This window comes from Apium graveolens, chromosome 6, assembly GCF_009905375.1.
Source record: "Apium graveolens cultivar Ventura chromosome 6, ASM990537v1, whole genome shotgun sequence".
Taxonomy (NCBI): Eukaryota; Viridiplantae; Streptophyta; class Magnoliopsida; order Apiales; family Apiaceae; genus Apium; species Apium graveolens.
In genome coordinates, this window is record NC_133652.1 from 112570189 (window position 1) to 112597816 (window position 27628).

The 27628-nt window shown below is 36.4% G+C and overlaps 1 non-coding gene across 1 annotated transcript; it reads left to right on the forward strand.

The window, feature by feature from the left end:
• Positions 1-12094: 12094 nt before the first annotated feature.
• LOC141670188 (small nucleolar RNA R71) lies at positions 12095-12199 on the forward strand. Its single transcript, XR_012554430.1, has one exon. It is a non-coding gene; the product is annotated as a small nucleolar RNA R71 (small nucleolar RNA).
• The last annotated feature ends 15429 nt before the right edge of the window (positions 12200-27628 follow it).

The following is a 27628-nucleotide window of genomic DNA, read 5'->3' on the forward strand; positions in this document are numbered from 1 at the left end:
CTGCTGAAAATTCTTGAACAGTGCCTTTGCTTTTACAGAATTCACTTAATGTTGAGTTTCTGAATTTTGTTCCATTATCACTCCTCAATCTTTTCACACTAACTTCTCCTTCATTTTGCTTCTCAATTTTCTTGATGTGCTCAATTATAATGTTTAGGGTTTCATCTTTAGAATACATGAACTCAACCCAAGTGTATCTTGAAAAATCATCAACCATGACAAGGGCATATTTGTTCCTTGAAATGGACAAGACATTTACTGGCCAAAACAAGTCCATGTGAATAAGTTGCAGAGGTGCACTTATAGAATTCACAGATTTTGACTTGTGACTTGATCTTTTTATCTTTCCTTTCTGACAAGCTTCATAAACTTCCAGTTGAGCAAATTCTAGACTGGGCATGTCTCTCACAAGGCCTTCTTGACTAAGGTGTTGATTTCTTTGAAATTTAAGTTAGATAGTTTCTTATGCCAAAATTTGCTTTGCTCTTCTGATGCCTTGGTGTAGAAACAACACACTCCATCCTTATTTGTTGAGTCTAAGTCTGCAACAAACAAGCTTCCCTTTATTACTCCTTTAAGAGCAATTTCACCAGTCTTTTTGCTAATAAAAGCACAATCTTCTTTGTTGAAAACAACTTGAAAACCTCTGTCTGCAAATTGACTAACACTTAGAAGATTTACTTCTAATCCAGCAACTAGTGCTACATCTTCAATGACAATATTTCCAGAAACAATCTTTCCATATCCCATTGTGAATCCTTTGTTGTTGTCTCCAAAGGTCACCAATGGGCCAGCCATCTCCTCAAATTATGATAGCAGGGCCTTATCACCTGTCATATGCCTGGAACATCCACTATCAATGATCCATATGACCTTCTTTCCTTTGCCCTGCACACAATGAGGATTAATTGTGTTTAGCTACCCAAGCTGTGTTGGGCACTTTCTTCTTGTTAACTTATTTTGCAGAAGTAGAATGTGAATTTTGATATAAAATGGAATTCATAGACTGTTGAGCATTCTCTCTTTCAGATACAGAACCAATTTTTGATTCTATGAGATCAATTCTCAATTTTTGGCAACTCTTCATCACTTTCATGTTGCAGGGAATGCAGTCAAACTTGTCACAGAATGAATAGGGATCATTAGCCTTAGCTTCATTGTACTTGCAGACTCCCTCAGGTGTATTGCTAACAGTCTTTTTACAAAGATGAGTTAGGTGATTCATTGATCCACAGTTCTCACACCTCTTCCTGGGAGCATCTGCAACATAAGCAAAATTATTGCTTTTGTTTATCCCAATCTTTCCATTTCTATTCTTCTTTTTCTTTTTGACCTGTTCAGCTTTAATCTCCTTCACAGGCTCCTTAGTTTCTTGATTGGCCTTTGGTGTTTCAACAAGGATGGAAGACTGAGTTGTCTCATCATATTTCTTTTCCTTGTCCTCATCAGCTATCTCCTGTTTGATGATCAACTCTTCTTCACTGAAATTCACTTCACATGCCTTGAACAAAGGTGATTCAACTTTCTTCAAAATAATTGGAACATCCTCAGTTTCAGTTGATTTTCCTTTGTCACTGACAGACCTCTTTTTGTTGTTCAAACCCTCATAATCAAGACCAATGGCAATGTTTGCACATTGCTTGTTCTTTTCATGATATTGGCCAATCAAATCAGAAGCATTTTTGAAGGATTTCAGCTTCACTTCATTCTTCTCCAGCCTTTCTCTCAATACTGCTTCAATTTCACTTGCACACTTTAATTTGTTCTTTAAGTATGCATTTTCTTTCCTAGTAGCATCAAGCTCAACCAACAACAATTCAGTCTCTTGTTTTTCACTCTCAAGTTTTTCATTGATCTTTTTCAATCTGCTAACTTCCTCATTTGCAGCAACCATGCTTGTATGAATGTGGAACATTTCTGTGCTCATCTTTTCAACAGTTTCCTTATATTGACTCATATTTAAATTAATTGTGGTAAGAGTTGGTACCTGTGATTTAGATGATGAAGACTCTTCTTGCTCCAAGGCCATGAGTGCATAGTTTCCAACTTCTTCATCTTCATCATTATCTCAATCATCCCAGCTCTTGCCATCAGCAATATAACCTTTTCCTTGTTACTTCTTTAGAAGAGCATCATACTTTGCTTCCAATTCAAGATAGGCTTTGTCTTTCCTTGCCTTCTTGGGTTTCCTACATTCTGTAGCAAAATGGTCCAACTCATCACAGTTAAAGCACCTTATATTTGATCTATCAACAGATCCAGTTTTGTAGCCAGTTTTGTTATCAGGAGTGTACTTCCCTTTTCCTGTCCAGCTGCTGTTTTTGTTGAAGGACTGTCCTTTGCTCTTGAAAAATCTTGGTTTCTTCACTCTAATGTTAGAGAATTTTCTAGCCAAGTAAGCCATTGATTTGTCTAGCTCATCAAGCTCATCAAGAGTGTAGAACTCATCTTCTTCATCCAATTCCAATATGACTTGCTATTTAGTGTCATTGACTCTTTTCTCACTTGTAGAAATTTCTAGAGTTTGGGATCTTTGCTCATCATTCGAGGTTTGGCCATCTTTCATAATCAGTGCACTTGAGCCGTCCAGTACATATCCTTGACTAGCCCTTAATGATTTCTTTTGAATCATTTCAAGTTCATAAGTTTTCAGAACCCCATTGAGCACTTCCAGTGTGATTCTATTCAAATCCCTTCCTTCTCTGATTGCAGAGATCTTTTGTTCCAAATGATCAGGGAGAGTAAGCAAGAACTTCAGATTCACTTCTTCAACATCATAAAATTTATCATAAAGCTGCAAGTCAAATATCAGCTTATTAAACCTTTCAAACACATCAGTAATACCCTCCTTTGGTTTAGCCATAAAACCATCATGCTGAGAAATCAAGATCCTTCTTTGATTTGACCTAACCTCCTCAGTTCCTTCACAAAGTATTTCAATCTTTTCCCAAATCTGTTTAGCAGTGTCACAGTTGACAATGTTATTATACATTACATTGTCAAGTGACTCAATTAGTATCAGTTGTAAAGCACTGTCTAGGTAAACTTTCTCTCTTTCAGGTTCAGTATACTCAGAGGGATCCTTGGGAGCATAATGAGCTGGAATAACCATATCTCCATCTGTGGTTTCCTCAACTCTAACTACAGGAGTGAAGGGCCCATTCTTGAGGATACCAATGTAAAGATGATTGGCCATTCTTATAAACAGCAACATTTTCTTTTTCATAAAGTGTAGTTGGCCTTATCAAAGGGAGGAATCTTGATACTACTGATTCTCTATGTATTCATTTTTCCAAGATCTAATCTGTTTACTTTCAGATTTTGCTCTGATACCACTTGTTAGGTATGAATACAACACATAGGGGGGGTGAATGTGTTTTGGCTTAAATGTTTAATTTTTGATCGACTTAGACTTTAGCAGTTGGTTGTTATCAATGATTTAGTAGAATAGATGTTAAACATAAATAACTGTGCAAATATGTAAAACAAAGATCTTCAAAACTCACTTAATTTTATATTAAAAATCAAGCAGTATTTTGCTACAAAATCTCTAAGTTCTTGTTTTAGAACTTAGCTCCTTTTTTGAGAGAGAATACATGATTTTCTATCTAGATTGTTAACTTTATAACTCAGTTAACTGCTGGTTTACACAGAGGATAATAAACATGCTATTAGCTTTTCTAAACTGTTACTTGTCATTTCTACTAATAGAAAAGCAAATCTTCCATTTCTAGCTTAGCATATCTTTAGCATCCCGTGTTTACTTTAATCTCCTATGTCAGTTAATCTTTTCCATTGATCTTGCACATCTCTCAAGATGCTTTTTGTAGACTTGTCAATCCAACTATGTGAATTGTTTATCGATTTGCAACCTTGGATATTAAACTGTTCTGCACTTCTGTACTTAGAGAAATTTCTTCACTTCGAGATCTCCAATTAAGCTGTAGAGAACTCGGCATCTCGATAGGCATGTTGGCTTGTCGATATCTCTGAAACTTCATTGTTGACTTGACTTATCGACAACTCTGAGTTCTCTAGTGAACTTTGGTTTATCGATAAATCAGAGTTCTCTAATGGACTTTGGCTTATCGATAACTCAGAGTTCTCTAATGAATGTATACTTGTCGATATCTCTGAGTTCTCGAATGGGTATCTGACTTATCGATATCTCCAATAGCATTTCCTGAGTTCTCGATAGGCAATTCCTGAGTTCTCGATAGGTCTTTCTGAGTTCTCGAATGACTTCTCTATAACACTAATTATGTGACTTGTAGAGATCTTGACTTATAATATTTTTCACCAAACAGAATTATTCAACTCCAATCTTCTTCATAATTCTTCTGAGGCATGATCTTCTTGATCTTCTTTCAGATAGAATTCTTAGGCTTGACACTGTTTAGAGAAAAATGCTCCAGTCTGCTCCATTTACATTTTACAGTCATTAAGTGTTACAAGTATAAATTACAGATTAAGGCTACAATACAACTAATCTCAGGGTTGTCAAAATGACTTAGTCTTGTTATGATACAGGCATGTCTTGCATAACAAAGAATGTTTGGGAACCAAATTGAATGTGAGTACAGGTTATCATCCGCAAACGGACGGCCAAAGCGAACGAATAATTCAGACAATTGAAGACATGTTACGCATTTGTGTAATTGATTTCAAAGGAAGTTGGGACGAGCATTTACCTTTGGTAGAATTTTCTTACAACAACAGTTACCATGCCAGTATTGGGATGCCACCTTATGAAGCTCTTTACGGACGTAAATGTCGATCGCCAGTATATTAGGATGAAGTAGGAGAACGCAAGATACTTGGACCTGAATTGGTGCAACAGACGAAGGAAGTTGTTGAAGTTATTCAGAAAAGGTTAATTACATCACAAGACCGTCAGAGAAAGTACGCAGATCAATCAAGAAAGGATATGGAATTTGAAGAAGGAGATTTAGTGTTGTTGAAAGTGTCTCCGTGGAAAGGATTGACGAGATTTAGGAAGAAAGGAAAGCTGAGTCCTAGATATGTCGGACCTTTTGAGATTTTAAAACGTGTTGGCAAGGTAGCTTACGAATTGGCATTACCCCCGTATACGGAGTATATTCACAATGTTTTCACGTATCAATACTTAAGAAGTATAATCCAGATTCTAGGAATTTGATTGAGTACGAGCCGATAGAACTTCAGGCAGATTTGTCGTATGTAGAGAGTCCGATAGAGATTCTAGAAGAAAGAGAGAAAGTGTTGAGAAATAAAGTTATAAAGTTAGTAAGAGTATTGTGGAGAAACCCAAAGGTTGAAGAATCAAAGTGTGAGTTCGAAAGCGATATGCGAGAAAAGTACCCTCATTTATTTTCTTAGGAGATTCTGAGGACAGAATCCTTTTAAGGGGGGAGGATGTAATATCTGGGATATATCGTGTAATTATTTTTGCTAATAAACATCCTGTATTTATTCTGTGATTATTCGATGAATTATTTGTTATGTGGTATATGTGTTTGGATATTTAAATATGATATAATTTGAGTATTTTAATTTTTATATGTCCAAAATAAAGTTTAGATAATTTTCATATTTTTCAATTAATTTTTATGTTGTTTTATGATTTTCTAAAGGATTTATGGATTTAATAAATTATTTTTTTCCGAGTATTTATAAACTATTTTGTATAATCGGGAACCAACCGACATCACCCGTTTTTACGTTTCTACAACCCGAAACTCTTCCGAAAACTACTTCCTAACCTAATTGCAATATTCCGAGCATTTTCCATGTTTTGACTTTTTCGATCCGGCGTACGGTTTTCCCCGTGCGGGCCCCGGCGCAATATTTTCGATATAAAATTCGTTTCGGTAAATCGATAAAACCTGTATTTTCGAAAAACGGGATCTTTTTATTAAACTATTATAGTTATATTTTCGTAATACGTGTAACCAAAGCGTTGAGACCAAGACTGCAGTACAAAATGTATAGATTTGGATAATTATCCTAAAACCGGTACCGTTTTGGATCTATTTTCTCAAATAAACGTAATATTTATATCCGGTATGATCCAACGGGGTACCAATATTCCGTAAATATAAATAGCCCTTACCGTATTTTATTTCGTACAGAAAATCATTTGCAGTCAGTAAATTATATAATTTTACAAGGAAAAACCGTAATTTCATAGTAGTTCCTGAGAATCAAACCCTAATTTCAAGACGTTACCGGAATCCGTTGGAGAAGCTCGAGTACTCAAATCAAAGATCTTGAAACTTACTTTCAGATTCCAGAACTAGTTTTATTGTAGAATCAAAGGTTTATTTTCTATATTTTTATTTAATTTCAAATTATTTTGATTTAAATTATGAATTTGTGTTCGAGAGATTGTTTGTATGATTTGATGATTGCATGTTGTAGAGCTTTTATTCCTGATCATTTTGATATATTATATGACTGATTTGGAGTTCAATAACATCCTCAAATCTGTGTTTTAATTTCAAATTTAAAAATTAGGGTTTATAACCCGTATGAATGTTCTTAATTGAAAATTGGGGGTTTTTCCCCAGGGGTTATTAGATATTTTTGATGATTGCATCGTGTTCCTAGTTGAATTTGCGATCGATTCATGTATAGCTTAATAACAGAAAATTCCTGGTTTGTTCAAATCGAAGGAAATAAAACTCGCCGGAGACGGCGAGTTTCTTGGACTTTTTCCGGCCCAAGTTCTTGATTGTTTGGTTGATTTGATTGCATGTATGAGTTGGTGGTAGCCAGTAGAGTGAATCTGGAGAGTTTGGTGGCCTGAGGTGGGCGGAATCGTGCTCTCCGGCCAACCTCCGGCGAAAACGACGGCGACCACTGCCAAATTGCAGTTTGGTCCCCGAAGTTTTGGAAAAGACACAGTTTAGTCCCTGTAGTTTCAGAAATTTACAAATTTAGGATTGTTGTTTAAAATTATTTAAAAATCATATTTTCTATTTATTTTAATTATATAAATTCATTTTTAATTATTAAAAATTCTAAAAATTATTATTTTAATTCCAAAAATTATTTTTAATTCAAAAATAAATATGAATTAATTAGTTGAATAATTTTAGTTGATAATTAATTCGTTAATTGGTCAATTAATTTGAAAATTAATTGATTAATTGATTTAATTAATTATTTAATTAGATTTAATTATTCATTTTGATTTAAAAATTCTGAAAAATAGTTTCGAGCTTTAAAATATTATTTTAAATTGTTTTCGAGGCTCGATAATTATTATAAAATTATCTTAAAGTCATATTCGGGCAATTGAACCTTGTTTATTATTTTAAAATGATTCAACGATCCGTTTTAATTCCGAAAAATGTTTAAAAATTCGTATTAAATATTCGAAAAATCATTTTAACATCAAATCATCTTTGAAAAAGTATTTTCATCGAATACCTTACGTGTCATGTGTTATGTGTTATATGTGAACTGATTGATGTGTTATATGTGTATATGTATATCATTTGACTATTTAAATCGTAACTTTCAATCCGTAAATCGGATTTGGGTGAAACGAATGGTAGATATAAGCTTATATCGAATAGAATCAAGCGAGATAAACATTGATAGATACTTGTGATATTTGAGTAGAAGAGGCAAGGCGTAGGAAAGGGAAGCAAGTAGTCGGAGAATAAGAGATAGTGATCAAAAGCAAGTAAAGTGTTAGCGAGTAAAGACAAGGCAAGTGTTCTGAACCTTTTCAAGATATATTGCGAATAATTGATAGTTTCGTTTATATTGCTAGTGCTTTGAAGTACTAAACCCCAAACCTTGATTCCATTTATTGATCATTGAGCTATAAGCCTTATTCTTTCTGAACCATTGATTATTAAATACCCAGATACGAATCACGGATATATGATACTACTCCACAAATACATACAAACTAAATACCAGTCACTGAACCAAAATTGTTTAAACACTCAAACCTTTATACCTTATACATTGAAAGACCAAATCCTTATAACCACAAGACTTTGATTCTTTTGTTATCCAATTATTGTACCGACTAATAGCCAATCCTTGTATTTTCCATACTGTTCGCTTGTGAAGATTGCAGATGATCTTATGCTTGAAACCCAATGTTGTTTATGATTCTATTTAATACTTTACATTTTGTATTCTGCTATTATTATAGAATTGGATTGTTTTATAAAATGTGGACCAGATTCGTCAGACCAGATTGGTGGTCAAGTTAGACCAATATTTGCCTTGGATCCAGTAATTAGAGCAGAGCTGTGTGCCTTGCTCGGGGTTAGTGCGTGACTGATCAGCAGCCTAACCTTGGTTTTTAAAATGAAAACTTAATATCCAATTCTAAATCATTGCTTATCCATTAACTTGATACCTTAAATTATTTCACTTGATCATTGTTTAATCTCAGTATTGTCAATCTGACTTGCTGAGCTAGTTAGCTCATTTGTGTGATTCTGTTTATGTTTTTTTCCAGTTAAGAAGGAACATGTTGGTAGCGCGGATCCCCAATCCAGTGTGCGAGCTAGGATTCCAAGTTAAGAGGATTAAGCTAGCTGAAGACTTTTGTGATAGTTTAAGCTTGAGAAGTTTGTAAGAATATTTTTATAATCAGTTTAAGTTTGAATAGTTGGGATTTGGACTTTTGTAATATAAGTGTGTGTGTGGCTTGTGTGCATACATTAACCTGTTGCGATCCGTGGATGTTGGTAAGTAGGGTCACTGCATATCATTATTATCTTTATTTTTGTTATAAGCAGGTTTATATATAAGGTGTGTGTGGACCCCAAACTTCTGACCCGGGTTTGGAGGGCACCAGATTGACCATTAGTCTGAGGATGGTAGGCAGTAGCAATGCGATGATTCACATTATATCTCTGCATCATAGCAGTGAACTTGTGATTGTAGAAATGCAATCCCTCATCACTGATTATGACTCTTGGAGTTCCAAATCTTATGAAAATCTGCTTGTGAAGAAAATTAAGCACTATCTTCGCATCATTCGTTGGCAAAGCCTTAACTTCCACCCATTTTGACACATAATCGACCGCCAACAAGATATACTGATTATTGCAAGATGAGACAAATGGCCCCATGAAGTCAATTCCCCAAATATCGAAGACCTCAACCTCGAGAAGCATATTAAGAGGCATCTCATTCTTCTTTGACATATTACCAACATGCTGATAGCGATCACACTTCAAAACGAACTGATGTGTATCCTTAAACAATGTAGGCCAGAAGAATCCTGCTTGAAGGATACGAGCTGTTGTCTTTTCTCCACCATAGTGGCCTCCATAAACAGTGGAATGAGAGTCTCGCGAGATACCCTCCGTCTTTCTGTACGGAATACATCTCCTGATGATTTGGTTAGCTATTTGCCGAAACAAAAATGGCTCATCCCACATGTACCACTTCACCTCGTTAAGAAACTTCTTATTTTGAGCCGAAAATAAGTTCGGGGGCATAATGTTGCTCCCAAGATAGTTCACAATATCTGCGAACCACGGTTCTTCTTCTTGTACCCCAAACAACTGCTCATCGGTAAAAGACTCATTTTTATCAATGTCTTATCCTGTAAAGCTGTACTTAGATCTTCTAACCGAGAGAGATGATCGATAACTTGATTCTCAGTACCTTTTCTATCCTTGATCTCCAACTCAAACTCCTGAAGTAAAAGAACCCATTGAATTAATCTAGGCTTCGAGTCCTTTTTCGAGACGAGATAGAGAATAGCAGCGTGATCAGTGAAAACTGTCACCTTCTTCCCAAGCAAATAAGATCGAAACTTCTCAAAACCGTAGATAATGGCTAAGAGTTCCTTCTCAGTAGTTGTGTAGTTCAGTTGAGCACCATTAAGGGTCTTACTAGCATAGTAGACCACATGGAATATATTGTTCTTCCTTTACCCAAGAACCGCTCCAACTGCATAGTCACTTGCATCGCACATTATTTCAAAAGGCTCATTCCACTCAGGTACAGTTATGACAGGGGCCGTGATCAAACTCTTCTTTAAGCTTTCAAAAGCAGCTAGACACTCATCATCAAACTTGAAATGGACATCTTTCTCTAATAGATTGCACAATAGTTTGGAAATTTTAGAAAAGGCACATCTTTCTCTATAGATTGCACAATGGTTTAGAAATTTTAGAGAAATCCTTGATGAACCTCCGATAGAAACCCACATGACCAAGAAATTTGCAGACTCCCTTAACAGAAATTGGTGAAGCAAGGTTTCAATGACCCCCACCTTGGCTTTGTCCACCTCAAGACCTTTACTAGAGACCTTGTGCCCAAGAATGATGCCCTGTTGCACCATAAAGTGACATTTCTCCCAGTTGAGAACCAGATTGGACTCAACACACCTTTTAAGAATTGCGCCAAGATTTTGCAAGCACTTGTCAAATGAATCTCCAAACACAGAAAAATCATCAATGAACACCTCCATATTCTGACCAATCATGTCAGAGAAAATGGCCATCATATATCTCTGAAATATGGCAGGTGCACCACATAACCCAAAAGAAACTCTTCTGAAGGAAAAAGTACAAAACAGACAAGTGAAGGTAGTCTTTTCTTGATCTTCTGGAGCGATGCAAATCTGATTATAGCCTGAATAGCCATCCAAAAGACAGTAGTACTCATTCCCAGCAAACCTGTCAAGCATCTGATCAATAAAAGGAAAAGGGAAGTGATCTTTCCTCGTGGCCTTGTCCAGCTTCATATAATCTATACAAACTCTCCACCCCGTGACTATTCCAGTTGGAATGAGCTCATTCTTTTCATTAGCAACCACGGCGATGCCTCTTTTCTTCGGCACACACTAAACTGGGCTCACCCAAGAACTGTCAGAAATAGGATAAATGATCATTGCATCTATCCATTTGAGAATTTCCTTCTTTACAACCTCCTTCATGATCGGATTTAGCCTTTTATGTTGCTCAATAGTCGGCTTGCTTCCTTTCTCTAGCAGAATTTTATGCATGCACTAAGAAGGGTTGATTCCCTTCATATCTATTGTAGTCCATCCAATTGTTGATTTGAACTCTCTCGGAATTCTCAAGAGCTTTTCCTCATCACTACCTGAAAGGTCAGATACAATAATAACAGGCAAAGTAGATGCATCACCTAAAAAAACATACCTCAAGTGTTCAGGCAAAGGTTTAAGCTCGAGTGTAGGAGCTTCCTCAATAGATGGCTTGAGACGCCCCTCAGCATTTTTGAGTTCTGACATTCCAAGAGATTCAAAAGGCATATCCAACCTTCTCTTCCAAGGAGAAGCATTCAAATACTGCAACTGCTCATTACCTTCATCATCTTCACTATCTGGATCCCCCATCAAGGCTTTCTCTAAGGCATCAGACCTTAGCAATTGATCAAGTTCTGAAGTCACCATAGAATCGACCAATTCCACCTTTAAGCACTCCTCTTTATCAGTAGGAAATTTCATGGCATTGAAAACATTAAAGGTCACATCCTGATCCAGTACTCGCATAGTGAGCTCGCCCTTCTACACGTCAATCAAGGTTCGACCAGTAGCCAAGAATGGTCTTCTTAAGATTATGGGAATCTTTTTATCCTCCGAAATAAAGAATTACAAAGTTAGCAGGAAAGATGAGTTTGTCCACCTTGACCAAGACATCTTCCACAATGCCTCGTGGATATGTAATAGAACGATCGGCCAACTGCAAGGACATAAATGTAGGCTTTTGATCAGGTAAATCCAACTTCTTGAAGAAAGACAAAGGCATCAAATTGAGCTAATTCAATAGATATAGCACACTGCTCCGTCTCATGTGCATCAGCACAAAGCTCATAAACACTTGTGATCTGATTAACTCCATAATTAGCCAAGGAATCCACCTTCATCGTCAAAGCCTTAAGTTGAACAATAGCTGTATCCACCTCCAGAATTCCTGCCACCTTGCCTCGAGGTAGCCTTTGAGTTGGATTATGGTATTCATTAGTAGGCATCAGTTCAATCAACTCATAAGCTTCATTATAGCTCTTAGCCCATAAGGCTCCACCTGATGCTGCATCGAGCATTGGTCTAGACTGTGCTCCCAAGCCATTATAAAAGCAATTGATAATCATCCAGTCAGGCATCCTATGATGAGGACACTTCCTAAGCATCTCCTTATAGCACTCCCAAGCTTCACATAAAGAATCTCCTGATTGTTGTGCAAATTGAGTAAGATCATTTCTGATTGCAGTTGTCTTTTTCATAGGGAAGAATTTAGTGAGAAACTTCTGAGCAAGATCTTCCCAAGTAGTGATAGAACCAGCTGGTAGAGAGTGTAACTAGCTCTTAGCCTTGTCCCTTAGAGAGAATGGGAACAGCCTCAGCTTAACAGCATCTTTAGAAACACCATTGAACCTGAAGGTTTCGCAGATCTCGATGAAATCCCTAATATGAGTATTGGGATCTTCCGTTAGAGAACCTCCAAACTGGACTGAATTCTGCTCCATCTGAATCGTGCTAGATTTGATTTCAAAAGTATTAGCCGTAATGGCTGATCTGACAATGCTAGACTGAATGTCATTAATCTTCGGTTGAGAAAAGTCTAGCAAAGCTTTCAGATTTGCTACTGATTCTCCCATTGCAACGATCGCTTCTTCTTCAACTTTCTCCTCAATAAAGACTTCTTCTTGTACTACAACTTCTTTCCCCGCTTTATTTAGTGTTCTCTTGCGAGATCGAGAACGTGTTAGCATAAACGCTCTCTAGAGTACCTGAACACAAAAAAGCAAACAAGCAAGTAAAATATCTGAGTTAGTGAACTTTAACGACCACTGATGACAAGCACATAAACTAAAAATTAACATCGAGTCCCCGGCAGCGGCGCCAAAAACTTGTTAGGACGAAAATATGCGCTAAAATTACACGCAAGTATACGCATTCGCAAGTAATATAGAATATTTTCTATTTTGTCCCACGTAGACTGGTTTATGTTAAATTCAGAATGTGCACCTATGCATCAATGTATGATTATCCTTCAATGCTAAGACAAGTAACAATTTGAGATGTTTTATAACTAAGATTAAACTAACATGCAAATAACTAAGAGATTAAAGTGATTAAATTTAACTATATGAGACAAACATGGGATTCTAACTTCATTAAATACTTCATTCAAAGTCATTGTTCTTAACCTTAGCATGCAATGGTGATGACAACTAATCAGATTACATAAAACTAGTAATGTCAACTTTTGTTGTACGAATACCCTACTACCAGACATCCACAAAAGAGATAGAAGCTGAATAGACACCAATTATGTTGAGACCCTATATGTCTATAGAAATTGACAACATAAAGGTTTAATGCGCAAGTTATCTATCGTGATTACATAGGGCAAGTAAGATGGTTAAAATTACCAATGAATCATGCATAATAAATACATGAACCTATGCCAACATGGCAAGTTCTAAATCTCTATATTCATTGTCGCTTCAATGGAGATTAACACGCTATCTTATAAGTTCACGATGCTCATAAGACGAATAAGCACAACCAATACTAGGATATCATACAATCACCACACACTTAGCTATCGAAATAAATTAACCATTGAAATCCATAAGTAAATCCGTTAGAACCCCACGATAACGATTAGTTCATAACCGAACTCATCATCACCGTGGGTTCCGATGAAAGAATGGTATATAAAACTAGGTCTTTATAACTGAATAAATATATCAAAGTACGTTAACGAGAGTAATAGGTTCAACAACAAAGAAAACAAGCATCCAAGATTACAACTTAAGCAAAGAATTACAAGTAAAATAAGGTCTTCTTCTCTTTCATTGAATTTTTGCTATTAGGTCTTCTCGTTGTTATCTCCTTGCTCTTGTATATGAGAAACGTCTTTTTTGGAGTCTTTAAATACTAGCCCTTCCAATCAGGAGTCCAATAGATCAGTCTTCTATTCAAATCAAGATTCAAAATTTTTGACATAGCGCGGCTGCTTTGTGATCCTGCGCGGTCGCCCTGTACTTCTGCCAAACCAACGCGGCCACTCCCAAGTGTAGCGCGGCCGCCCTGGCCTCCTGGAGAAAATTTATATTTCTTCTTTTCTTAACTACAACTGCTGGCTTCTTCCGCTCAATCAACCGAGGCTCCATCCTAACATTCTTCTAGCATAAAAATAATGTAAAACCATCCCTACTTCCGATTATCCCCTGAAATGCAAAACACTGCAAAAATACATCAAAAACACAAACAACTTGAATACAAAATACCAATTCGATCCTTTACAAAGCGTTCTAAGTGAACATAAATGCCACTTAACAAGTTTGCACAGCCTCAGCCCAGAAGTTGGTAGGCAATCTTGCTTCCTCTAGCATGGTTCTTGCAGCTTCTATTAGAGTTCTATTCTTTCTTTCAACAACTCCATTTTGTTATAGAGTTCCAGGAGCAGAAAACTCTTATTTTATCCCCTTGAGTTTGCAAAACTCTTCTATAGAGCTATTCTTGAATTTTCTATTATCACTTCTGATGATCTTCACTTTGTATGTTGACCATTTTTCCAGCTCGCTCACATGATCAAAAAGAATGGATGGAGATTCATCCTTGGTGTGCAGAAAATACACCCATGTGTATCTTATATATTCATTAATAATTACGAGTGCATACCTCTTCTTGGCAATTGACATAACATTCACTGGACTAAAGAGATCAATATGAAGTAGATGATATGGTTCAAGAATGGAGGATTCGGTTTTACTCTTGAAAGATGTTTTCCTTTGCTTGGCTTCCTGACATGAATCACATAAGCCATCAGGAGTAAACACTGCATTGGGCAATCCTCTCACAAGATCTTTCCTCACCAGTTCATTGATATTGTTGAAGTTGAGGTGAGAGAGTCTTTTATGCCAGTTCCAGCTGTCTTCCACAGATGCTCTACTCAGTAGACAAACTTCTGAGATATCAGTGCTTGTGGAGACCCTGACTTCATATAAACTACCATGTCTTACACCAGTCAATGTAATCTTGTCATTAAACTTACTGATAATTTCACAATGCTCCTCATAAAAATTGACACGGTAACCTCTGTCACAGATTTGACTCACACTGACAAGATTATGCTTGAGTCCTGCAACTAGAGCTATATTTTCAATGATGACATTTCCAATTTTGATTTTTCCATATCCCAATATTTTTCCTAAGTTACCATCTCCATAAAAACTGCTTGGGTCAGCCTTCTCCTCAAATTCTGCTAGCAGGGATTTATAACCAGTCATATGTCCTGACTCCTAAACATCCACTAGCCAAGACTAGAGCATTCCTCCTGTCACCCTGTAGTTAGTAATTTGAATCAGTTAGTGTTTTTAAGGACCCATACTTGCTTGGATCCTTTGGCCTTTTTAAGTTTGTTAACATATGCAGCGGAAGACTTTTTATCAGAGTTTATGTTCGTTAGTTTTTGTGCCCTAGAGACAACACTATAATGTTTTAGTTTAAGACATTAGGATTATTAATGTTTATGTTCTATCGATTATTCCATTTATAATTTATTAATTCTTAATTTATTGTGATATAAATGTTATATTAATAAATGTCCTATGAATATGATATGCAATTCTATATCTCTAAGTACGTGACTTAGAAATGAGATTATGAAAATAGTATTAATATTCTTAAAGGTCCCTAGTCGAGTATTATTATTAAGGGACAATAATAATGCATTAAGACTGGTGTGTTTGCTGACTGATGATCACATCTCATTGATCATAGGTATAGTGATGCTAAAGTCAAAAAATACAGGTAGATGTATATGTACATGTTGCTGGACAGACCCAATATAAGATTCTACATGTCTATTGTGTCATAAGTAATTCTCACAGTGACAATGATGTAATGTTTTTTAGACCTGAAGTCATTATATTTCTATACGAGAATTAATATATATTGATTCCATTAAAAGTTATCCTTGACCGGGTAATGATAAAAGTGGACATTGGGTATATTATGAATCGTATGAGAAATATAAATGATCTAGATGGGATTTAACCCTTCTATTTTAGGAGTGATATTATTGGCCTCTTGTGTGAGCTAGACTATTAAATGCGTGGCCACGCTCAAATGTTGATATGATATGATAGTCTACTCATTGATCAAGGAAACCTGGATTAAACATTGATGAGGATGACACATTACATGCCTCTAGTTTAATCTATAATATGTGGTTAGAGGGATTATATTATATTGTACATTTTCACGAAAGGTTTAATCGATCACCAATTTAATTATTATTACTTGGGTAGCAATGATGTATTACTAGATGTCGCCCATTGTTTATGATTTTAAATTAGATTTAAAATTTGTTGCCAGCGTAATAATAACCTATAGGGTCACACACAAAGAATGCATGAAGGATTATTTAATTTAAATTGGATTTAAATTAAATTAAAGTAATTTGAATTATTTATAATATTAATTAAGTTTGACTTAATTAATTAGATTAATAATGACATTCAAATTTATTAATATTAATTATGAAATTTATTTGTTAAATAATTAAGTGAGACTTAATTATAATATAAATAGGAATTTCGAATTAATAATAACTCGTAATTAGTTAGAGTTATATTTCTTTTTCTACTCTCTATATAATATCTCTTGTGTGGCTGATTTTGTGAGAAAGACTTTTGTTAAAACCCTAGCCATCAATAGAGAAGATAGAGAGAGAAGATAGAGAGAGAAAGAAGAAACGAGTTTGTGCTAGTACACATCCAATCCTTGTGTTCAAGCATTCGTGTGGATACCGATAGAGCGCAGATCGCGAGAGCAGGATGCGTGGTATAACGACTCGTATATTTTGTATTATTTTAAAACTACAATTGTTGAATAATTAATTAAATAAATATGTTTATTGGTTTTGACGGTTGTGTGTTGGTTCTTATTATTATGTGTAATATATTGGTGTATAGGATTAAATTGTGTAATTAATTATTGAGTTGTATTATTTTGTTTCGCTTTTAAAAGTGATTTTATTGCAGTTTTATATACATAAATATTTAGATAGTCTCTAAAATTATTTTTATGAATTTATAATTTTAATAATTATTTTTAGAATTTCATAAAATTGAGAAATCAATATTTCATTAATTATTTATCTTAATAATTTTCTGATTACATTTATTTTAAAATCCGTATTTAATTCTAGTATTCTTTAAAAATTACAAAACTCATATTTTATTAAGTTTTTAATATTCTGAGAATTTTAAAATCATTTTAGAAATTTTTGGGATTAATTTTACCCGCGCGTTGATTCGTTTAAGTGTTAAATACGGGTATGAATTACATGTCAGAAATGATTTTAAAATTTTAAAATTTACGTTTTAATTAACTTCGGGATATTTATAACATTTTAAGAATATTTTGGTGATTTTCTGACTTTGTTTTAAGTGCGACTCGGTTCGTTAATTGCGAGTTTCGGGGCAAACCCGGGCCTTAAAAGGTCTGTAGTTATCCTCGTGAATACGTGTCAATTTTATAAAACAGTGGGACACGTGTTTGTTTCCCTTTTGCAACATCTATCAAACAAAATAAAAAAAATCCATGTACCCCCCTTCACTGTTGCTTACGCGCCTCACATCTCTCTCTTGTCTCTCTCGGATAATCTCCCTTTCTCTCTCTCCTTATATCTCTGTTACTCTCCCTTTCTCCTCTCTCCCTCCATCTTCCTCCTCCCCTCCACGTTTCTACTCCTGTTTCTATTTTCCAGCACCTCCACCGCGGTTCCGCCTTTTTCCGGTTGCTCCATTTCCGGTAACGATTCTGGCTATTGCTTCCAGTTTTTGTTGTGGCTTGGTTTGCTTGCATAAATATATACATATATGTATATATGTGTGTATGCTGCTATGTGTTCTTGGTGTGTGTGTGTGTGTGTTCGTGTTTGTGTGCGTGTGTACAATTGTGTTGTGTGTGTATGGCGACCGTGAGGCCGTGTGTGCAGTGGTGATGGTGATGGTGTGCTTCGACTGTGTTGCATGTTCGATTGGGGATTTTAATTATTTTATTATTATTTCTACAGGATTTTTGAATATTCATGAAATTAATTATTCGCGCGGAATGATTTTTAAAAAAATAATCGGTGAAATTGACCTTAAAAACCCGAAATTAATCGGGTACCCGTAAATTTTACCGCTGTTGACGATGAACTTCGGTGAGTCAGCGGTGGACCATGATGATGCATTCTGAGTCCTAAATTTATAAATAAACAAAATGGTTCGTATGATTATTTTCGTAAGTAACTAGTCGTTCAGTTGTGAAAATTGTATTGTGATTTGTTGGGATTGACGTCGATTATGTTTCGACGGGTAGGCTTATAAATAGAGGAGTCGCTGTCGAATTTTTCTGAAAATCATTTTAAAATACAAGAAACGTACTTTACAAAATAATGCGTTTTACCCCTATATGAATATTGATTACGTGATTATGTATATATACATTATACGAGTCGGGTTATCGAGTTGGGTTGTTAGGTTTGAGGATATCAAGCATGTCGGTATAACTAATTAGGGTATTCTAGTACTGTATATCCCATTCGAGTTTTGTAAGAGCCGAAGTCAGCGTAAAAGCTACCTAGGGTTTCAGTAAAGTGTTGCAAAGCAAGTACCCCTAACCATACTTTTATGGTTCAGTATATATGAATGAACTGTTGTTTTACTGTCAAGCATGAACAGAAACGTTTTTTAAGTTACGTAACCCCTGTAGCTATAAATAACTATTTTCAACCGGTTTTGGAGAAAAGTAACTTCAAAAAGAGTACCTATCTCAAATAAAAATGATTTGTGAACTACTTTTATATGTGTTGTTAAATGAATGATTTTAAATGAGATAGGTACAAGAGTTTTGAAAAATGGATAAAACGATTAGATATGGGATACATAGGGGTCAGAGTGGCCTAGTGAGGTTGCGTAAGAGGCTAACTCGATTGCGCGTGTTACATAACCGATTATTCCAGCAGGTCAGAGATCTGGCTAGTCTCTGAGTTTCGGAACAGGTTTATGGGATGGCAGTTGGAGCTGTTTGGTATTAATAGCCTGATCAACTGTCTTCACATATCCGTTTCGTATCCGATTTGGCTTTGTGATTTCCGTAAGGGAATGAGTGATTGATACAGTTAAATAACAAATGTGAATAGCATGCTAAAATCGGACTCTGGTAATTACACAGCACAAAACTACGTTATTTTATTAAGAGCATGCTAGTCAGAGATATCCAGTTTCTTTTATTTACTGTTGTTCGAGATGATTTACAGATTACAGATTTCATGTTGATTTATAGTTTTGTTCCTGTACTGTTTACTTACTATTTTATCTTAGTATTTATATGTTGGTACTATTGAGCGATTATATGCTCACCCTTGCAACCTGTTATATATATATATATATATATATATATATATATCACAGATGCCTAGAAGACCAGTCAGACCTTAGCAGAACCGTGTCTCAGCCCCTTTTGGACCTAGCTCCTCAGAGGTAGTTAGTATCAGACCATGTGCGGTCTGATGAGTTGCTGAATAAGTTTAGTGTGTCAGACTTTTTGAATAAATGGTTCGTAATAATGAATAACTTGAATCACACTTGAATCTGGATCGGATCTTGGTTTGGGGTCGTGTTAGTATAATATTAATAATAATCTTGTAGTTTATATTGTGGTTTGTTGTGTTTAGTGACGTCAACTCCTGGCCCCGGGGTTAAGGCCGTTACAGTTGGTATCAGAGCTACAGGTTCAAGTCCCTGATTCAGGTTAGGGATTGAGTCAAAAAGATATAGAAAATGTGCCTTAAGGTGTGAGTCAGCAACTCATGTATAGGAGCAAACCTTTGAGTCAGTCGAGGGTTCCGACGGAGTTACCCTGGCACATTTTGATGTTTTGATAGAACTGCCTTAACCTTGTTGTGTCTTTCCTGTATATTTATCTTGTTGATTGTGGCCCATAGTGATCTCCAGTTCTCCATCCTGGGAGAACCGATCAGACTCAGATAGTTCCGACTCAGAGAGGACCCTAGATATGGTAACTGAGGAGACTCATTTGCCTCCCCCACCAGTGCCCCCGTTTGTACCGAGGGACATATCAGGACCTAGTGTCCGTCCTTGTTGGGTACAGAGGTCAGTATCTGCTGTTAGGGACTTTTCACCAGGTTGTGGTCCCAGTTCTTCTTCCTCAAGACCTCCAGTTCCTCCATCTGCTCCTATAGGTGCTTCCTCCTTGATTTCCTATCATGTTCACCGGGCGGTGAATAGGTCTTTCAATTAGAGCAGAGCCCGGAGCTGGTTGCGCACCTCGATCGAGTGCCAGTTGGACCTTTTCAGGGCATCCTTGTCCCTTCACCTGATATTCAGGCCCGGGTGAGGTCTTTGACTCAGATTGCTGTTGAGAGATCTAGGTCTATTGACCCTTTTATTAGCTCAAAGTTTAGGGCCATTCAGTACCAGAACCTGGTTAACTGGTTGGTGTTCGAGTTAGGCTCGATTGGTGGCAGTGGCAGTGGTTAGAGCAGAGGGGTAGCAATGATAGACAGAGCTCAGAGTTGGTTTTCAGGAGTTTTGTAGTTGTTTTCTTTATATAGGTACATTATGTTGTTGTAGTTTGTAGTAGGAAGAGGCTGTTATGTCAGCCAATTTTGTTGTGTACTCGGATGGTTTCTAGTTGGATATCAGTTTTATCAGTTGGATTTCTGTTGATTGTTATATAGTAGTTGCTTTATTATGTTTTTCAGTTTTCATATACATTTGTGCATTATTATTATTATTGTTACTATTATTGTTGCTTCTGTTGCTGATATTTCTAGAATATAATCATTCACTCAGGACGGATCCAATTAACTGAGGATGAGGATATTGTCTTAGTGGCAACACTCTCCTGATACATATGTATAAACTGTTTGGAGCAATCCATTTTCTTATATATGACTGCTATGTTTAAGGAGAATTCCACTAAAGAAAAATTCGCAACCCAACAATGGATCTGCTGGGGATCCTTCCATGAGTGAATTGATAGATTTTTTGCATCAGCAGTCTACTCAGCTGGCCCAACAGCAACAGCAATTCCAGCAAAAGCAACAACAATTTCAGCAACAACAATAACAACAGCTCATACAACAACAACAGCAAATCCAACAGCAGCAGCTGCAGATCCAACAGTAGCACCAGATGAGAGGGACAACCCAAATTGTTAGTTTTAAGTCTTTTCAGGCTGTGAAACCCCAGAATTTAAAGGTGAAGTGGATCATGTTGCTATCAGGATCTGGTTGAGGAAATGGAGAAGGCTTTTGCACTCACCAAGGTGAGTGAGGATTTAAAGACAGATTATGTTAGTTATTTTCTGAAAAATGATTTAAACTATTGGTGGGAGTCTACACGATCTGTAGAAGGAGAAGGTCCTATTCCATGGACCCGATTTACAGAACTGTTCTTGGAAAAATATTTTTCAGATTGTCTCCAGAGTCAGATGGAAATGGAATTTTTGGAGTTGAAGCAAGGGGACAGAAGTGTCATAGAGTACGAAGCCAAGTTCACGGAATTGGCTCGTATGACACCAGAGTATGTGAGTTCGGAAGCTCAGCGAGCGAAGCGGTTTCAACAAGGATTGGAGCCAGAGATTAGGAGTGGAGTTGTAGCTTTACAACTTAAGACGTATACCTCGGTAGTTCAGGCTGCCTTAGTAATAGAAAGTGACCAGAGGTTAGCTTCTAAGGAAAAAGGTGAGAAGAAAAGAAAGTTTGAAGGTGGGCCTGCAAATTCATAACAAGAAGGAGTAAGTCAGAAGTTTCAGCGAAGGTTTGGAAGGATTAGAGACAGGAAGTTCAGGAGACAGAATTTCCCAAAAGCTAGGCCCAGTACTACCTTAGTCAATTCTACTCCGAGAAAGTTCAACAAGCCGGTGATCGACTGCAAGACATGCGGAAAGAAGCACAGTGGTCAGTGCAAAGAGAACGTCAATTGTTTCAAGTGTTTCCAGAAGGGTCATTATTCCACTGAGTGCAAATCTGAGAAACAAGGAGTAACTTGTTTCAGCTGCGGTAAAGTGGGGCATATTGCTAGGAATTGCACATCTGTTACCCAGGGCAGTGTAGGAAGAAGTGTGTCCCAAGGACTAGCAACAAGTACCGCCAAAGCTAGAACTTTTAAAATGACTAAAAAATCTCCGGCTCGGGATTCCGATGTAGTTGCAGGTACACTTCTCTTAATTTCGTACTGTGTTAATGTTCAATTTGATTCTGGAGCGTCCAAATCTTATGTATCCATGAACTGTATGAATAAAATGCAATTAATGTTGGAAGACTTAGATGAACCTTTGACCATAGAGGTGGCTAATCAGGATAAAGTGTCTGTAAGTCAATTTGGTCCTAAGTGCTCCATAGAGATCTCGGGACATTCTTTCCCTGCTGACCTAATACCTTTTGAGTTAGGAGAATTTGATGTTATTTTAGGCATGGATTGGTTATATCTGTATAAGGCGAATATTGACTGTAAGAAAAAGAGAGTTGTTATGTATACCACAGATAATGTAAGGATAAGTTATCAAGGGCAGAAGCAGGACAAGAAGTTTCTTTCAGTACTGCAAGCAAAGAAATTGTTACTGCAAGGGTGTGAAGCATATTTAGCTCATGTGGTGGACACTAAGAAAGAGACCCCTACTCTGAATGAGATTCCCATAGTAAGAGAATACCCTGATGTCTTTCCGGAAGAATTGCCAGGATTACCACCTGATCGAGAAATACATTTCTCCATTGATTTGATACCTGGAGCATAACCAGTTTCTAAAGCTCCATATCGAATGGCTCTAGTGGAAATGAAGGAATTGGCCAAGTAACTTCGGTAATTGTTGGATAAAGGAGTCATCCGACCAAGCGTTTCTCCGTGGGGTGCTCCAGTGTTATTTATAAAGAAGAAGGACGGAATGTATGAGATTATGCATTGATTATAGGGAGCTGAACAAGTTGACGATAAAGAACAAATATCCTTTGCCGAGGATTGACGATTTGTTTGACCAGCTTAGAGGAGCATGCTATTTTTCAAAGATTGACTTAAGATCTGGCTACCACCAACTGAAGATAAAGCTTGAAGATATATCCAAGACTGTATTTAGAACAAGGTATGCCCATTACGAGTTCTTAGTAATGTCGTTTGGATTGACCAATGCACCAACGACTTTTATGGATTTAATGAACCGGGTGTATAAGGAGTACTTGATAAGTATGTTATTGTATTTATTGATGACATCCTCATCTATTCAAAGACTTCATAAGATCACGCAACACACCTAAGGATTTCCCTTCAAAGGTTAGGAGAAAAACAACTGTATGCGAAGTTTTCCAAGTGTGAGTTTTGGTTAACAGAGGTACAGTTTCTTGGACATGTGGTAAGCAAGGAAGATATCAAGGTAGACCCTGTGAAGATTGAAGTCGTATCCAAATGGGAGAAACCAAAGACTCTGATGGAAGTAAGAAGTTTTCTTGGGCTAGCAGGATATTATCGAACATTTGTAAAGGATTTCTATAAGATCGCATCTCCCTTAACCAAGCTAACCAGGAAGAATGAGAAATTCATTTGGACAGAGAAGTGCGAAGAAAGCTTCCAGGAACTGGAGAAGAGACTAGTGTCAGCTCCAGTACTAGCATTGCTAGATGACATGGGAAACTTTGTTATTTATAGCGACGCTTCTTTAAAGGGTTTAGGTTGTGTACTAATGCAACACGATAAAGTCATTGCCTATGCCTCCAGAAAACTAAAGCCTCACGAATAGAAGTATCCAGTCCATGATCTTGAGTTGGTAGCTATAGTTTTTATTTTAAAATTGTGGAGACGCTATTTGTATGGAGAGAAATGTGATATTTATACGGATCATAAGAGCTTGAAATATATATTCACTCAGAAGTACTTGAACATGAGATAGAGAAGGTGGTTAGAGTTAATTAAAGACTACAATTGTTTAATTAACTATCACCCAGGTAAGACCAACGTGGTGGCTGATGCCTTGAGCTGAAAAGGGAAACTGAATATGGTTCAGATTGTAGAAGAGCTAGCACGAGACTTGGAAAATATGGAAATTGAAGTTCGAGTACTAAGAGAAAGTAAGGAACAACTGTACGGGATTACCTTTCAACCAGCATTGATGGATAAGATTAAAAGATATCAAGAGGGAGTTATGGAACATGAATTGGATAATCTGATAGGAGAAGAACTATGCACCCAAAAGGATAACCAAGGTATGTTTAGATTCTCTTCCAGAATTTGGATTCCCAATGTGACAGAACTGAAGAATGAAGTGTTACACGAAGCGTACAACTCTCAGTTTTCTATCCACCCTAATAGCACTAAGATGTACCAAGATTTGAAGAATAACTTCTGGTGGCCAGAAATGAAGAAGGATATTGCAAATTAGGTTAGCAAATGTCATGTGTGCCAGACGATAAAATCGAAACATCAAATGATCAAGTGGATTATTACAACCTTTGGAGATTGCCCAGTGGAAGTGGGAAGAGATTGCAACGGATTTTGTGGTGGGATTGCCTAAGACGAGAGCTAATCACGACGCTATTTGGGTAATCATTGACGGATTGACAAAGTCAGCACATTTCCTCCCAATCAATGAAAGGTATTCTTTGGAAAAGATAATTAGGTTATATTTGGATGAGATAGTGACCAAGCATGGAGTTCCTGTGTCTATTATATCAGATCGAGGCCCGAGATTCAATTCAAGGTTTTGGACCAAGTTCCAAGAATGTCTAGGAACCAAGCTGAATATGAGTACCGCCTATCATCCTCAGAAGGACGGTCAAAGTGAGAGAAGAATTCAAACCATAGAAGATATGTTAAGAATTTGTGCTTTGGATTTTAAGGGAAATTGGGACGAACACTTACCTTTAATTGAATTCTCGTACAACAATAGCTATCATGCCAGTATTGGAATGCCGCCTTACGAAGCCTTATATGGACGCAAATATAGATCACCATTGTATTGGTATGAAGTAGCAAAGAAGAAAATATTAGGTACTGAGCTGGTTCAGCAGACGAAAGATGCAGTGGTATTAATTCGGAAAAGGTTAGAAGCAGCCCAGGATAGACAGAGAAAGAATGCGGAATTGCATCTAAAAGATATGAACTTTGAGGTAGATCACTGGTATTGCTAAAAGTATCACCTTGGAAAGGATTAGTTTTATTTGGTCAGGAAGGTAAGCTCAGCCCTAGATATATAGGACCATTTGAGTTTTTGAAGAAAATAGGAAAAGTCGCTTACGAGATCGCGTTGCCGCCGCAGTTGCAGTTTATCCATACTGTGTTCCACGTATCCATGTTGATGCCATATATTCCTGATTCGGATCAAGTTATAGAGTATGAACTAATTGAGCTTCATCCAGATTTGTCCTATGTGGAACAGCCAATCCAAATTTTAGATCGTAAAGAGAGAGTCCTTAGAAATAAGTCGATCCCTATAGTGAAAGTACTTTGGAGAAATCCTCGAGTAGAAAATTCTACTTGGGAATTAGAGTCACACATGCTTGATAAATATCCTCATTTGTTTAGTTAAGTCAGATTCTGAGGACAAAATCTTTTTAAGGGGGGAAGGATATAACGACTCGTATATTTTATATTATTTTAAAAGTGCAACTGTTGAATAATTAATTGAAAAAAATATGTGTATTGGTTTTGACGGCTGTGTGTTGGTTCTTATTATTACTTGTAATTTAGTGTATAGGATTGAATTGTGTAATTAATTATTGAGTTGTATTGTTTTCTTTCGCTTTTAAAAGTGATTTTATTGTAGTTTTATTTACATAAATATTTTGATTATCTCTAAAATTGTTTCTATGATTTTAAAATTTCAATAATTATTTTTAGGATTTTATAAAATTGAGAAATCAATATTTTATTAATTATTTATCTTTAAATGATTTTATGATTACATTTATTTGTAAAATCCGCATTTAATTCAAGGATTCTTCAAAAATAATGAAACTCATATTTTATTAAGTTTCAAATATTCTGAGAATTTTAAAATCATTTTAGAAATTTTTGGGATTAATTTTACCCGCGTTGATTCGTTTAAGTGTTAAATATGGGTATGAATTACGTTTCAGAAATGATTTTAAAAATTTTGAAATTTACGTTTTAATTAACTACGGGATATTTATAACATTTTAAGACTATTTTGGTGATTTTCTGACTTTGTTTTAATCGCGGCTTGGTTCGTTAATTACGAGTTTCAGGGCAAACCGGGCCTTAAAAGGTTCGTGGTTATCCTCGCGAATACGTGTCAATTTTAGAAAATAGGGGGACACGTGTTTGTTTCCCTTTATAACATCTGTCAAACAAAATAAAAAAAAGAAGAAAAAAACGGTACCCCCCTTTCACTGTTGCTTACGCGCCTCACATCTCTTTCTTGTCTCTCTCAGATAATCTCTCTGTCTCTCTCTCCTTATATCTCTGTTACTCTCCCTTTCTCCTCTCTCCGTCCCGCTTCCTCCTCCCCTCCCCGTTTCTACTTCTATTTCTGTTTTCCAGCACCGCCGCCACGGTTCCGCCTTTTTCCGGTTGCTCCGTTTTCAGTAACGATTTCGGCTGTTGCTTCCAGTTTCGGTTGTGGCGTGGTTTGCTTGCATAAATATATACATATATGTATATATATGTGTGTGTGCTGTGTGTTCTTGTTGTGTATATGTGTGTTCGTGTTTGTGTGCGTGTGTGTAATTGTGTTGTGTGTGTGTGTGGCGGCCGTGAGGCCGTGTGTGTAGTGGTGATGGTGGTGGTGTGCTTCGACTGTGTTACATGTTCAATTTGGGATTTTAATTATTTTATTATTATTTCTGTAGGATTTTTGAATAATATTCATGAAATTAATTATTCGCACGGAATGATTTTTAAAAAAATAATCGGTGAAACTGACGTTGGAAACCCGAAATTAATCGGGTACCCGTAAATTTTACCGCCATTGACGATGAACTTCTGTGAGTTAACGATGGACCGTTCTGAGTCCTAAATTTATAAATAAACAAAATGGTTCGTATGATTATTTTCGTACGTAAATAGTCGTTTAATTGTGAAAATTGTATTTTGATTTATTGGGATTGACGTCAATTATGTTTCGACGGGTAGGCTTATAAATAGAGGAGTCGTTGTCGAATTTTTCTGAAAATTATTTTAAAATACGAGCAACGTACTTTACAAAATAAAGTGTTTTACCCCTATATGAATATTGATTACGTGATTATATATATATATATATACATTATATGATTCGGGTTATCGAGTTGGGTTGTTAGGTTTGAGGATATCAAGCATGTGAGTATAACTAATTAGGGTATTCTGTTACTGTATATCCCAGTCGAGTTTCGCAAGAGCCGAAGTCAGTGTAAAAGCTACCTAGGGTTTCTATAAAGCATTGCAAGGCAAGTACCCATGAACATACTTTTATGGTTCAGTATATATGAATGAACTATTATTTTACTGTCAAGCATAAACAGAAATATTTTAAGTTACGTATTCCCTGTAGCTATAAATAACTGTTTTCAACCGGTTTTTGGGAAAAGTAACTTCAAAAAGAGTACCTATCTCGAATAAAAATAATTTGTGAACTAGTTTTACGTGTCCTGTTAAATGAATGATTTAAAATGAGATA